The 15,529-nt window shown below is 38.4% G+C and overlaps 1 long non-coding RNA gene across 3 annotated transcripts; it reads left to right on the top strand.

The window, feature by feature from the left end:
• The first annotated feature begins 1,390 nt into the window (after positions 1-1,390).
• Positions 1,391-10,563, top strand: LOC103149783 (uncharacterized). Of its 3 annotated transcripts, none has more exons than XR_001664347.1 (5): positions 1,391-1,779; positions 2,499-2,664; positions 7,424-7,599; positions 9,816-9,899; positions 10,090-10,563. It is a non-coding gene; the product is annotated as an uncharacterized LOC103149783 (long non-coding RNA). The 3 variants fall into 3 exon arrangements; XR_001664346.1 differs by having other exon boundaries at positions 1,391-1,788; XR_477504.2 differs by having other exon boundaries at positions 1,392-1,788; positions 2,506-2,664.
• The last annotated feature ends 4,966 nt before the right edge of the window (positions 10,564-15,529 follow it).

The following is a 15,529-nucleotide window of genomic DNA, read 5'->3' as shown; positions in this document are numbered from 1 at the left end:
ACATTAGTCCTTTAATCCTGGAAATGTTCTTCAGATGATGGAAGGCAGACTTTGTATCTGAATTTATGTGACTCTGAAGGTTCAGGTCTGAGACCATCATTACACCCAGATTTCAGCTGTGATTGCTGGTTTCTATCTGCAATAACTGAAGCAGTGCTAACTCTAGATCGAAGACAAATGCTTATTTCTTGCTGCTAACAAGCTTGTTCTCTGTTTTCAATTAAATAAGACATAATCCAGTTTAAAGACCGCTGTCATGAAGCTGTAAACAGCTATGAGGTATTGTTGGCACTGCCAAAGGATATAATTACGCTGTGCCTTTATTTGTTATCCTTACTAATGGTTTACTGCTCTGACTGTTGCCAGTTTCTACCAGGAGTTAAGGCAGGTGTGACAGTTGCTATTGATTCATCTGCAGAGCCGGGTAAATAGCCAATAGGCGTTGAAGGAGCTTAGAAATGCCCTCCAGACAGACTGCTGGGAAGCAAGTGGGCGTCAGCTGCCCTCGTACATCACCGTTCTAACAATCTCTTCTGCAGACGAAGGGGGAGACCGAGGCCTCAAGGCAAATCTGCAAAAAATGTCAATAGAAATAAGACAGAAAAAGATTCTTGAAGAACAGCTCAAACTTTGAGGGAAACAAAAAGAAGACAAGAAGGTGATGTAAGACGGGGGAAAAGCCGCCTGTAAGTAAAACAAAGGAGTCAGCTGCTGGAGTCAGGCTCAAACAGCTGGTGCCAAAAACAGAGTCGAGGACAAAGTGGGTTCTGTTTGGACTGGAGTGATGCCAAAAGCTGGACCGGGTTAGCAGGCAGGGAACACCGCCAATACAGAGAGAGACAGAGACAGAGACAGAGCGAGAGCGAGGCCTACGGGAAGATCGTTATATAACCGAGAGGGGGAAACCTCACAGGCACAACAGAGATGCTCTTGACTCCCTAATGATACGGCTTGGTTTAAACTCATGTCAGAGGCGAAGGCTGGGAAACGGTAAAGAGAAAGAAAGGCGTCTATAAAAAGACGAGAAGGAAGGAAAACAGGAGAGCGGAGAATGCAGCCTATTGTTTGACCAGTAACCACTGTTGTACAAACCTCTGCTGCCTGCACTGCTTCACTCTTCTGTTTCAGAGGAATATATGACAGGGTGAATTGAGTGGACTGAGCTAGAAGGGAAAAACAGATTTGAGTTGACCTTTTTTCTACAAGAACAGCTTTTTCCAGGTTCCAAGTTAAAATAACCATTTTTTTTCCCCGCAGATGACATTCAGAGGTCTTCAAATTATAAGAAATATATGATGTGGTTGTAGTCAAGACCAGGACCAGAGTACACCAGACCAATGGCTCTTTTCTACCAGCGTTTACTCAGCCTGCGTTTACACAAGACCGCTGTCTGGAAACTGCTGGTATTTTTGGAAGGTGATTGGGAAAACTTCCAAGACACCTTGAGTCAGCTGTAGATGTCACGCCAGGCCACTAGATGGCAGTTGTAATTTTAGCCTGACATCGAACGCGCATGCGCTTTTGACCCTTAGCTTCCACCACTAGTTTCCAACTCGTGATTGTAAACAGTAACCCGTCTCCGTCTCCCATAAGTGAAGTTCTCATGTATTCCTTATCATAAATTATGCTAAGCCGAACATTTTAAGTAGCACAATGTTGGATCGCAACAAAATTGTCACTGTTTAACTGTAGAGCGGATCCCTGAAGCCGGCGAAGGGGGTGGAGTCACTGGTTGGGTCACAAAAACAACTCACATTCTCCCGCAGACTTTCATGGCAAGTAAGTTTGGTAAGTCGGACAAAAAGAAACAAACTGAGCCGAATGTTCAACATGGCCTCCATGTCCTCCATTGTTCTGTTCCTGCTGTCCAACGTTATATTAGGGTCATTGTTGATAGAAAAAAAAGCGGTAAATTTCCGCCGAAAACAACCTTTGAGATCAATCTCGGAAACTTTCCAGAATAAAAACTTTAAAAATGTCTGTGGTCCAAAACTTGAAAATTAGCTAGAAGTAAGGGTAGACCAAATCCCAAACCAAAGAGGAAAGAGACCAACACTAATGAGAAACTATTTTCACAACTATCATTGCTCTAATCATGATAATGTAATCATTATGCAAAGCTCCACGTTGCAAGCAGCTCGTTAGCAAGTTCTGGTAGCTATAACATGATTCCAGATGCTGGTTGCTTTGTTCTGAATAAGTTTTGCACTTTTGAACTCAAGGTTGTATGTTAGCAGACCTTTAACTACATGCAACTTCTCCATTAAACCCAAAAAGCTGGTAAAAAGTTAAACGGACCAGACAACTCTGAAGAGCGCATACATCCATGTTAATGTTAACTGACTTAGCAGTAGCTGCAGGCAGTTCGTGTAGGCAGTATGTGGAGGATTTAACTTCCTTCTGAATCTTGAAAATGAAGGCAAGAAACATCTGTTCTTGAACTTTTTTAGGAAAGACGAGAAACAATGCGACTAACATGTTTCAAATCCATTTCTGAGGTTTTAGGCTTCCGGTGAACCACAGTGACAGTCATTATCCACAAATGGAGAAAACATGGGACAGTGGTGAAACTTCCCTGGAGTGGACGAACTACTAAAATCACTCCAAGAGCTTATTGGCAACTTAGTCAAGAGATCACACCAGACTTCACCTGTGTCAGTAAAGGTAAGTAATTCAGCAATAAGACTAGGCAAAAATGACATCTCTGAGAGACTTCTAATCTATAAGCCACTGCTGACAAAAAAAAACATCTTCATGATTCACTTTGGGGAAAATATTTTGTGGTATTCGAAAGAGAGTAACTTTTGGGAAATGCAATGTTTGGAAAAGGCAAACACAGCGTGTGTAGTGTGACTTGCAGTTATGCAGCAGAAGAAAGCTCCAAAATGCACCAACAAGTTCGCCTCTTAATCGCAAAAAAATATTTTGAATAAGGTTTTGGAGTGGCCTAATCAAAGTCCAGATTTAAATACAACTGAGATGTTATGTGACCTTAAAAAGGCTGATTTAAAAAAAAATGCAACAAGTGGGCCAAATTCCTTCATAGATTTAAAAAACTGATTTCTAAAATGCTTGACTAGTTGCTGCAGTCAAACATTTGAAAACAGTGTCTTGTGTTTAATCTAGTTATCAATAAACCAATAAATCATCTTTGGTTTTTAAATATTTTTTTTACCCATTCTTTGCAAAGGATCTGAAGCTCACTCAGGTTGGATAGAGAGTGTCTGAACATCAATTTTCACATCTTGATGTAGATTCCCAGTTGAATTTATATTTGGACTTTGACTAGGCCATTCTACCGCACATGCTTTGCTTTAATCTGCGTCATTGTAGCTCTTGTTGTTTGTTAGGGTCGTTCTCTTGCTGGAAGTGTGACCTCATCATAAAACCTGTTGTTAAATTTGATTTATTCAGATTTGAGATGTTTTCTGAAAATATTCTGAATCATTTGTCGTTCTCCATTTCTTGTTTTAATATATTTTCCTCCCTGTAATGGTTCATTTGCATCCTTTAAAAAGAGTATTTGTGTGTTTTTTGTGGATATTACATATTTTGTGTGTCTTCAAATTTCTTTTTGATTCAGTTTGGACGTCTGGTGCACATCAGTGTGATTCTATGTAGACGTCTTGTTTGTCCTTATGATTATAACCCATGTTATGTCATGTATCCCAGGGGGAGGATTTAAAGTTCCTTGGGCACCAGAATCCGTTGCTGTACTTCCTGATCCATTCCTGGATGTTTTCTGTGTCTAATCAGAAATTGGCAGCTTTCTTGGAAGCGCAGCAAGTTTCCAGCTACCGCACATTTGAATGAACAAGTAATCTGTTCACCAAGGCTCTTTGAGGCATGCTTTTTTTTTTTTTTCACCTTTTTCAATTTGCTCGGGTGTTTGGAGCAGTTCTTTTGTGTCCATCACAAGCTTCTTCTGTGGACAGCTGCATGAGCAGCTGCTGGTTTGCAGAAAGACTGCAGTCTCCCAACAGTCTGTTGATTCATGAATGCCCACTGATGGGATGGCAGAGGGGCGCTCACGGGGACATGCCTCGACTTGTTCCTAATTGTTCACTCAGGGGCTCAAATCCCGCTTTAATCCCAGTGTATTTTTCACGTGTGCATGTCGGTAATTATCTGACGCAAGGTCATATCGTCGTGTTGGCACCAAGGTAATGTGACGTCAAGTGCATGTTGAAGTTTCTGATGTCAATGACAACAACAAAAAAATTTCTTTTCTCTCAGGCGCATAGAAGAGATCTGACTGCTAATGCATAGCTCTGATATCTGCCTACGATGGATGTTTTTCACCTTTTTATCTGCTGGAGGGCTCAACAAGGTGTAAACATGATGAGGTCTGCAAAGGGAGACGCTTGTTAGTGGGGAGAAGTATTCCTGAGTCAGAACGGAGTGGGAATACTGCAGCCAGACAAACTCAATCAGTGTGTGGAAACAGATGACTTTGCAACAAGCAGACTTGACATATTGTTTTCCTGGGTGGGTGTTAATTACATTGGCATTTCCTTTAGAGAAGGGAATATCTTATTTTATTTTTTTTATTTTAAAAATGTCCTGAACTGATTTTGTTCGGCCTCTGACCACAAGTCAAGAGTGGTAAACATTTGGCCACCAAAATAGAAAACAAAATGTGAAAATTGTTTGTTTTTCTTTTAGTAAGGCAACACGCCAAACCCTCTTTATGTGTTGGATCTGTAAAGGTGTACACATTTTAGAAAAAGTCTTATTGTTGAGCAGGCAAAACTCAAAAATCATTTTCTTTTTTTTCCATTTGTGACCTGCCAGTAGTTTAAATTTTAAGTTTGGACACTGCTGATTTAGAAGAATGTAGTTATTATTTAAAAATAAAACTATAGTGGCTTCAACAATTACTGGGACCTCTAAGAGGTTTAAAACCAGAGAGAGTGATCTTTTTCTAGATTGTCCAGAGTACTGAATGCTCTCTTCTCTTCAGCTCACCGCACACATTCCCAATTGGATTTAACTTAATTTCTGTTGCTGTTTCGGATCACTATGCTGCTGAAAGACCCAATCACGACCCATTTTCAAATTCAATTTAGAAACATTTTGCTGTTTTAAAGAGCTTATGATGAGATCAACTCTGGAAATGTTCCCAGTGCCTCTGGAGGAGAAACAGTTCCCACATCAGTGATTGTTACCGTATATTTTGCAGTTGCCTTAAAGTTTATTTCTGAATAATGTATATATTTCTTGTTTTATTCAGGTTGGATTTTGACTTTTATATGTATGGAGGATATTAATTAACTTGAGAGAAGAGCTATACTGTCTCTGACAACAATGAATCATGTTGTCTCAATCATTTTATGTGGAGAGATGAAAATATTTAAACGTTAAGCATGACAATGTAAATTTATGTTCCCCAAATTTTCAAAAGTATTGGATTAGTTGGGCCTAATGATTCTGTAGAAATATAAGCTATTTTTAAGTGTCTGAATAATTTTATTTGAATCAAAGGTTGGATTTAATTGCTTTTTTCTTCAGGAGATTATTAAATAAACTGCATTTGATTATTTTAATTAATATCTTTACCAATCAGTATGCACGCTGTTACATGCACCAATCTGCCCTGTTCTTCATCAGTCACAACAGTTTTACTAAAACTATGGTTCTGTTGCTTAAATGTGTATTTTTTTTTTATTGTAGTGAATTTAAATAACACTCTAATGATGAAAAACTTTAAAAGTTAAATCACCTGAATGGGAAATTAGTTCAAGCAACTGAATTCAAATGGAGGCAGGAGGAAGCATTGGTGTTTGGGGTAACTTTGAATATTTATTATGAATAGTAAGTTACCAAAACACACAGGATGCCTAAAAAAGCTTCAGATAAGTAAATATAAACCGTTTGTTTCAAAAGTTGAAATTTGTCAGTTTGGAATAAAACCTCTTTTCTACTTTGTCAGTATTTTATAATTTTGTTTCAAAGACTGAATGGACATGATCCAAACTCGCATAATAATATTTAAATGTATTCAGTCTGCTTGTAAAATTAACAAAATTCTTATTTTACAAAAAAAATAATATAGTAGGAATATGATAGTTAAGGTAATGATGTCTTGATTTAACACAAGAATCATCTGCAAGTCTTGCTGTACCTTTAGAAACATATTCTTTAATTTTGTTAGGTTAGAGGTAGTCTGAGCTGGACTTTAACTAGACCATTCTGACACCCTCTGACCTAAAGAAGTCCATGTTTGCTGGGTCTCTGTGTGAACTTCTGTCCCAGTCTCAAGCCTTTTGCTGGTTTTCCTCTACATTTTCCCAGTATTTAATGCACTGTTTCACTATTTAGTTTCTAATTCTTTTAATTGCGTGATTTGACATTTTGAAAAATGGAATGGAAGCATGCCAATTTTTGTTTTTGTGCTAGGATGAGGTGGTGTTTTGGCCATATCAAAATCGGTTTATTGGTTTAAAATTTTACACAAGTCACGTATTTTGCCACTGGCACAAACCATGAAGAAGAAAGCAACAGGAAGTAGCTGGAGCATGGTGCATCATGTTTTTTTAATTGATCGCGTGAACAAACATATCCACATATGATTTTAATTGCATTTAATATTCAATGGAAACAACACAAGTGCAAAATTGTCTATCAATAACATTCAGCTTTGTTTTCATCTGACGAGATCAACTTATTAATGTGGATTTTGATGAACTTGTATTTCTTCCTTGTGATGCAAACAGCTTGTAATGTGACAAAATCTGGAACATTTTAGGGACATAAAAGCTTTTGCAAGACACCATGTCTGAATTTGATTGGGCAGTTGACATATAAAATTAATTAAAACACAATGTAGCAAGAAGGTTCAGGGTTCAGGAACCTGGAGGTTTTTCTGCATGGAGTTTCTCTTAGTGGATGAGTTGATTCTCTCCAGGTACTCCAGCTTCCTTCCACAGTCCAAATCATGGCTGCTGCATTCATTGGTTAAAAAATGGTTTCTTACTGTTAAACTACTGTTTTAATGTCCAAGCTAGTTATTAAATACAACTTTGGAGAATACCAAGAAAAAAATTAAAAATCCCTTTTTTTCTTTTTTGTTTATTTTCTCCACTCGACCATCAGCAGACAAGTTCAAATCTTGCTTTTTTAATTTATTTCACTCGTGATTTTGTGGCTTTTCTTTAAATACCCCCACCTTTCATTTATGTCTTACCATACATAATTGCCCTCATTTGTTTTCTGTTTGAGGTTTTTTTGTATCGCCTTTGTCAGATTATATTTTTTTTTTACATGTTTGTAAATTTAAAAAAAACTTTTCAGTAAATAATGTGGATCAAGCAGGAAAACGTTTCTGCTCTCTGTCAGCGGACTCGGCTCGATCGCGCCACAATCCACTCTTTGTCTTCTCTCGCTCTAATGGCTTCTTTATGATTTCTTCCTCTGTTCAAAGGGCATGCAGTACTTGACTGGCAGTAAATCTGTTTGGAGACTAATCCTCCGCTACCTACCAGCTGCTCTCCTGGCACTCGCCAGGGGGAGGGGGGGAAGACCAGCATTCTTGTTGCCATGGAGACGGTCAGCCATGCCAGTTACCCATAAGGCCTGGCGTCGTGCCCGCCAGCTTGTGTAAGCCCGTGTGCCTGAATAATGTGAGACTGTTTTATTAGCACTAAATCAGCCAATTAAATAAAAGGCTCTTGATTAACTGCCATCACCAGCTGTTTGTTGGTTTCAGCCAGAGAAGTGGTTCTTCTATTGCAGAATTTATCTCTGTAAATAATATTTGGGAGAGTTTAATTTTAGCTGCCATGTGAGTGCAAAATTGTAAAAAGAAATGGGGTGAACTAAATTAAGCCCAAATTTGAAAAAGTATTCTTGAAACTGGAATTGTGTGCCTTTAAATTTAACCTAAGCTACTATCTATGAAATTAATTTCTTTATACTTTACTTCTGAGGTGCCACACTTTATTGCCTTTATAAACAGTCATTCAGTAAGGTGTTAGGTGTCACATCATTGCACATGACTTCAAATGCAGCAAAACACTGATCCATACTTTTAGTAAGTCGAAATGGTGGGATTTTAAATTAGTTTTAATGTGATGTTTTAAGTAAGGCTGCGTTCACACTGCAGCCTGAAGTAAACCAATTACTTTTTTTGTTTTATTTTTTTTATTAATGCGGCTTGTATCTGATCTTTTCATGTCAGTCTTAACAACACAGGTCGGATTCTTTTCGAATGCGACCAATACGTATCCGATTCAATGCGACCTAACGTCCAGGTCACACTCATCTGACCTGAACATACTCGACACATGTCACTATTCTGCGTCCTGATACGTGCAAGGGAGAAGAAAAACTACAAACATGACAAACTATAATGAGGATTAAGTTACACTCCAAAACCACAAAATCTTACCAAGTATATTTTATCTAATTTCTAGCACAAATATTTTAGTGCACTTAAAATAAGACAAACTAAATTAAACTAACTTTTCAGAAAGATATGAGCTTGTTTCAGGTAAATAATTAATGTTTACTTGAAACATTAATCCACATCCTTAATGTGGATGAAAAAGTTCAAGTTCCATTGGCAGATTATTTAGCTTATAACAAGACATTTTTCCAAAGAGTTTGTGTTTTTGCAGTGTCGGTCTAGACTTTGACTGGACCATTCTTAATATGAATATTCCTTCATCTATCCATCCATTTTATTTACACCCTTGTCCCTTAGCGAGGTCAAGGGATGCTGGTGCCTATCTCCAGCTAATGTTCCAGGCAAGAGGCAGGGTACATCCTGGACAGGTTTGCCAGTCTGTTGCAGGGCAACACAGACACACACAGGACATGCATACACACTCACACCTAGGGACAATTTGGAGAGGCCAATTAACCTGATAGTCATGTTTTTGGACTGTGGAAAGAAGCCAGAGTACCTGGAGAAAACCCACATGCACAGGGAGAACATGCAAACTCCCTGCAGAAAGACCAGGGCTGGGAATCAAACCCAGAACCTTCTTGCTGCAAGGCAACAGCTCTACCAACTGTGCCACTGTGCAGCCCTATTCCTTCATCTAAATCACTCTATTGTTTCTCTGGCTGGTTGTTTTGTGTTGTGGTCCTACTAGGAAGTGAACCTCTGCCCTAGTATCGAATCTTTTAAAAAGTTTAATAATTATTTTTCTTAATAAAAGCATCTCTAAAGCATGACACTGCCATCATCTTGGTAGGCTTGCAGTAATAACATTCATTTAATGAAAAGTGTTAAACGTCTAAAACCTTCAAAGAACAGCTGGATTCATACTCAGATTAAATTACACAGCAGATTACTTTACTAATAAGGTGACTTTCAAAGCTAATTGGTTACAATTTTGTTAGTGAAAAAGCTTGAAAATTACAGATCATTTTCTTTTCACTTCACAGTTATGAACTTCTTTGTGATAAAATATTTTAAAAAATCCAAAGAAAATACTGTGAAGTTCTGGTTCTTATTGTGCGCAATGGTAAATGTAAAGTTACTACAAAAACAGGTACACATTTTAAATGAAAAGTTCTTATTTCCTTACTTCTTTCAGTCGCAGCAAGAAAAAAAAGTGTGACAAATTGAGACTTTCAAGTGTTAAAAAAGCGGTTAGTGAAAGCTGTCGAATCTGAAACCTCAGAGCATTTTATTGTAGCTGGTGTTGAGTCACACAGGCAGAAATAAAACTCTATGGTTTGAGTTTATAAAAAGACAAAAGCAAAGTAGAAGCGTTTGTTGTCCATCACAGCCCGGATGGCAGATCTAACATTAACTCAACTTCTTTTTCATCTTTTTTTTTTTTGCCTTTTCCTTTGTTTTCTAGGTAAGCATGGGCCCCTTCACTGAACACTTGTTGCAACATCGAGGGAGGAGGAAGCTGCTGTGGTTTGGTTGCTGCAGAAACCAGGTGAGAGCATGTGTTGTGTGTGTGCTCTGGCAATGACATCATACCTTCCATGACGTCGGCAAAGAGGAGAGGGGGCGAATGAGGCACCTCGATGTTCTATTGATCCTCTTTGAGCCAGTAAAAACTGAGAGGAAAAACATGTAAAAGTAAAACCCTGCTGATCTTTATATCATCTGTTTCTTACCAACAGTCTGGCAACAATGACACACTCCACTTCGCATGATGTGTTGTAATTACGGCTAGCGATGTAACACAAACAAGTTTTTAACTCATTAAAATAGTGAAATATGCAGTATTAATGTAGCTGTTTGTTAAGTTGCTTTGACATTTTATGTGTTTTTCAAATTTTTTCAATATGTTCCATTTCTTTTCCTTTAACATGTTTAAAGGATAATGATAATTTATTTCACCTTGGAAGGTTTTCTGCTTTATCTCCCATGTTGTTATAATGAACCAATTAAACATGAAATAAATACCAATAGTTGTTTAGATGCACAAAAAGCTTTGCATGGTCTCCAAAGGTTGCTGCTGGCTAATCGTTTAACTAATGCTCTTCTGCACGGTATAATGCAAAATTATTTATATTCATATTTATATAGCAGAATGCTCTTTTTCTAATGCTTTGTGTGATCCATCTATAACAATAAAACGAGTTGTAGCAAAACGTCTGAGAGATTTGTAAAGTGGGAGGTGTTCCAGCTATACTTGAGTTGATTTGCTTTGATTGCTGTTGTTACAAATACCAGGAATGTGCGCAAATATGCAAATTAGATGATGATGTCATCCAGCTACGTTTAGGACAGCCAATAGCTGCTTTCCTTGCAGAGGAGTTGGCAACGGTGATACAATATTCTCATTGTGTGAAGTTATTCTTACCACTTGTAAGCAAACATTTAAACTTTAATGTTTATTTTTGGCCTCTATAGTCAGATTCATTTGTTAGCACCACTATGAAAAACGTACAGCATCTTTTATTGCTACTTGATATTAACGTTGAGTTAAGTTCAATGTAAACTAAAGTTAACTTCTTTTCTTTCTTTTTTTTTCTTAGTTGGGTGAAATACAGTAGTATAGGTAAATTATGGTGGCATTCTAGTAAATTTTTAGATAGAAAAAATAAGAGAAAATTTCCTCCAGAAAACTGAAGAAATTTAGTAAAAAAATAAAATAAAATAAATAAATAAATTATGGATATTTCTGAATTTGAAAATTAAAAGAAAATTCCTTTTGAAACTCAGAAATGTCTTTTTTTTTTGGTCTAGAAAATTTTGGATATTAATCTCAAAATTCCTGAGGTTTTATTTTATTTTATTGCCATTTTTCGACTTTTCAAGCTCAGAAATGTTCATGTTTATTTTTTTTCTAGAAAACATTTAAGATTAATCTCACAATTTCTGAGTTTTTTTTTATTCACTTACGTGGTGGTAAACCAATATTTTTTATTTAATTTATTATTTTATCTCCCTCATCTTGTTGAACAGAAACACAGACTTGATTCGTTCTTTCTCACCTGACGTCAGAAAAATAATTCCCAGTTTGTGGTTTGTAGTTGTGATGTCTGCAGATTGGTCAGACTGGAAAGTCTATTACAGACTGCTATTGGGGTAAAGCTCTAACTCTCAGCAGGTTTCACGAAGGATGAACCTGTTAAGCTGCTTTTCACTGGGCTAACAAAACAGCAATATGTCCTGTGATGAGCTGATGAAATGAGTGGTCAATGGATCTACAGGGAGGCTTTGATGCTCTAATCTCACTACATTAGAGCAGCAGAATAGAAAAGAAATAAATGACAACAAACTGTATGAAAAGGAAGAATGCATCTCTTATGGAAACTGCGAAACTGTGACTTATTATTCAATTAACACAACATATTGTGTTAATTGAACGAGGTGACTAAGAACCCTTTAAATTTGTCATCGCACCTTATTTCCATTTATTCAAAAGCAGAGCATCATCAAAAAAGACTCGCCAACGCCACCACCCCACTCTGTAGTCCGAAATAATCCTCATCTGCTGGTCTCGGCCCAGAATATGTAGATGGGGGTGGGGGGCAGGTTTCCCCTCAGAGTTACCTCCTAATCTCCCCCCAGCCACAGGTTCGCTCCAGCTTCACGGCTCTTATCTTTTTCCTCTGGTTCTCTCCTGCCCCCTAAAGCACAAAAGGCAGAATAAGCCTGCACTGGTCACTCCTGCTGAATCACTGATTTAATAAAGCGTTTCTCTCTAATGTAGGTGGAAAACGCCTTGCACAGCTTCATGTAGATTCTTTCCTAATGGATTAAGTATGCTTCATAGGGAATTTTCACAGCAGAATGAATTGTTTGACGGTAATCTTTGCTATTGTTGCGTAAGTTGCACGAAATGATAAAAAAGAGGGAGAAGCGGTGCTTGGCGAATACTCCTACATCGTTGCTTCTTTGAACCTCCTCGATTCACATGCATTCCTCTCGCAATGGGAGCTGTCACTTTGTGTGGAAATTGTGCCTTCAGTGTGTGTGTGGCTATAAGGGAGCGTCTGATGTCCACTTATCTATGATGTGAATAGGAAGACAATGAGACCCCCAGTGGCTCCCTCTCTCTGTGACCCGCCCGGGGTCTGATTCGCCTTGGCAAGGGGGACGGAGGCCCAAAACAAAGCTGAAGGAGCCTCCAGTGAAGGGGGTTCAGAGGTCAGACCCAACACCCAACTAGCATGGCCCGTACTCCAGTTTGGGCTCCTAAATGGGGAAGAGACACAGAGGCGCAGAGACAAAGGGATAAAAGGAACCTCCAAAACCATTAAATTCTGAGGAAGTGATGGCCGTGAATGATGACAGAGACTGAATAGAGACTCTTGAGGTGGGAGGTACGCTCCATTAATGACCATAGATGCTCCATTATGGCGACCCTGGGAGGTGGTGATGAGGTGGTACATTTTTTCCCATTAGGCTTCTCCGCTCCGAACGGGGAGACAATCCCAGATTGATCCGGGAGTCCCGGTCGACACCCGCTGCGAACTTCGACACGGGAGGGCAACATGAAAACACGCGGGCCCCCCCTTTAAAACCAGGACGAGTCAAATTACTGTTTGTGTAACGCCAATCCCTTTTACAGCGTCCCTCAAGGGACAATTTGATTGATGCACTTTCTCTTTCACAAAGAGTATCCGAGTAGGATGTGGTCATATAGTCAGTGGATCTGATTCTGGTTGGGAGAAGTTCAAACTTTTCTAAAGGCTCAAAGGAATCTAATGATGTCTTGTTCATCATTCTGTGTCAACATTGTTACAAGCAACAAGCTATTGAAGCAACTTTGAACTTAACATGCTGCACATTAACGGAAGCATAAACTAATCCCCCCTTTGCAGAAAAAGTATGTAAGTGTCTACATTAAGATTATATCACCAGCATATGTCGCCCAGCTATCCTGGCATTAAGTCCATGTTCAGTCCCTCCTGCAGGAACATATTTATTGTTTAAGGGATGCGTCTGCAGTCATAGGTTTAAGCGCAAAACACATAGGTGACAACATGTCAGATTAACAATAAATACTGAAAATAACCTGGCCTTTATTAAAAATATAATTTTCTTTAATTGCTAAATCACAAATTAGCTGTAATTAACATCATGTTGTGGTTTAATTTCTACATCCAAGCCAAAGCCTGATTACTGCCTAACTTTTAGAGTCAATTAAATCACCTGTTTCAACATGAAGTAGGTTACAATATCTCAAAAAACAGAAGTTTACGGAAGGATCAGAAAAGAAACTAAATGACATCTGTCAGTCTGGAAATGGTTTAAAACTATTTCTATGGCTGAAAAACAATAAGAAATATTTATGGCACGGTGATGAACCTTTAAAGCTGTTACCTCAAGGGAACATAACTCATTTAGGAGGAAACAAACACAGTTTATTTGCTGGGTGATTATTCAGTTTTTGCAGATTTTCTTCCTTGGATTGTGATTCCTACAGTTTCTAAAAGTAGTCAGACTTCTGACCCATGGAACCACATCCACGTTTTAGTTAGTGAAATTAAAATTATCCTTATATAGATGATGCACTTGACCCTGTCTAGACTTTTTCTGCAACCAAATGCATGTATATGTACGTTTATACGTGGCTTTACGTAAATAAAGCCACTACAGGAGCTACTGTCACTAAACTTTTACCTTTTTTTTTAACAAAGAAAGTACTTCAAGATCTGTGCTTCTGTTTTATTCATATCTGCAGTGTCTTCTCAAAGACAGATGAGCATTCACAATGAACCAGGTTCTGGTTCTGCTGGAGGTTTCTTCCTGTTAAAGGTGAGGGTTTTTTTTCTCTCCACTCTCGCTACATGAATGCTCAGTATGAGAGATTGCTGCAAAGTGAACGAGACAATCCAAGCAATTATCTACCGTTGCTATAAGCGCTGTAAGTCAATAACTTGATGCAATCTGCTGGGTTTCTTTTTTCTTTAAACCATTTTTAATAATAAACTGAACTTGACTGAATTGTTTGATAACTAGGATCAATTGCAATGGATGATTGGACTGAATTCAGTTTTTTTATTATAAAGTGAGACAAGGTGTTGTTAAATTGGCGCTACATAAATAAGTTGAATTGAATTGAATTGAATTAAAACATAACTTGCACTTCCTGGATATTCCTGGAGTTCCTTTAGTGATGCATTCCTGGAGGTTTTCCACCTCAAAAATGCAAATGAGCAAATGTCAGGCAAATCCCGCTGGTCCGGCTGAGCTTTAGATAAGGTTAATGGCGTTTAGTGTAATTTATGGCAGGTGTGAACTTAAAAAGGCCAATTACTAAAGCATCCTCTTAACCTGCTGCACACAGGTTTCTGAACCTTTTCCCCTTCTAACAAATGTTTGTGTTTAAGTTGATTTGCTGAATGAACTACATCGCAGAAACATGTTGCGTCGAGAGCCAGTGTGTATGTACATAAACACAAACTAAGCTGACTACATCATATATATTTTACTCTTCAAAGTGTTTACAAAAGCTTTAAATTCACACAAGCATGTCTAGACTGTAATTATGTGGCCACAAATAGCTTAATTTAAGGAAGCCAGCCAGATGTTTTACTGTAAAATCCACTGAAAGTAACACTTTACATGTGTCTGTGAATATCCAGCGCTGTCGAGACGGCTTCGCTAGCAGAAAACGCACCAGTTCATCCAAAAATAGACATTCCTCACTGTGAGGAACTGCTTCCAGGATGATATTCTGTAAAGGTTCTCCACAGTCACATGTGGGTCGAGTCACGGGTAGCAAACATTGAACTGCGATAAGGACCGTGACCGGCACAACATATTTAGAACAAAAGCGGGTTTATGCACAGATCCCAGTCAGCAATCGGCCTCTTCATGCATGTCAGAGCCACTTCTGCACTCCTCCTCCTTCCCTCCTGAGTGCACTTTCCAGAAAAAAAAAAGGTGCACTACAAACTGAAGTGCACTCACAACATCTTACATCTTAAGTGCTTTGCATGTTGTTGTTTCTTTCTGCTCAGAAATACGATTCTGTGATACCGTGAGCGTTCCCAAGGAGAGGAACCGAGTGTCTTTGTCTTGCAGCAGAAGGAGAGGAAGGTTCTAGTCCATCCTTTGGCATGAGGATTTATCTGATCAAAGCAACCTGGCTAAACCTTT

This window comes from Poecilia formosa, unplaced genomic scaffold, assembly GCF_000485575.1.
Source record: "Poecilia formosa unplaced genomic scaffold, Poecilia_formosa-5.1.2 Scaffold236, whole genome shotgun sequence".
Lineage (NCBI taxonomy): Eukaryota > Metazoa > Chordata > Actinopteri > Cyprinodontiformes > Poeciliidae > Poecilia > Poecilia formosa.
This window is presented reverse-complemented; position numbering and strand designations above follow the sequence as displayed.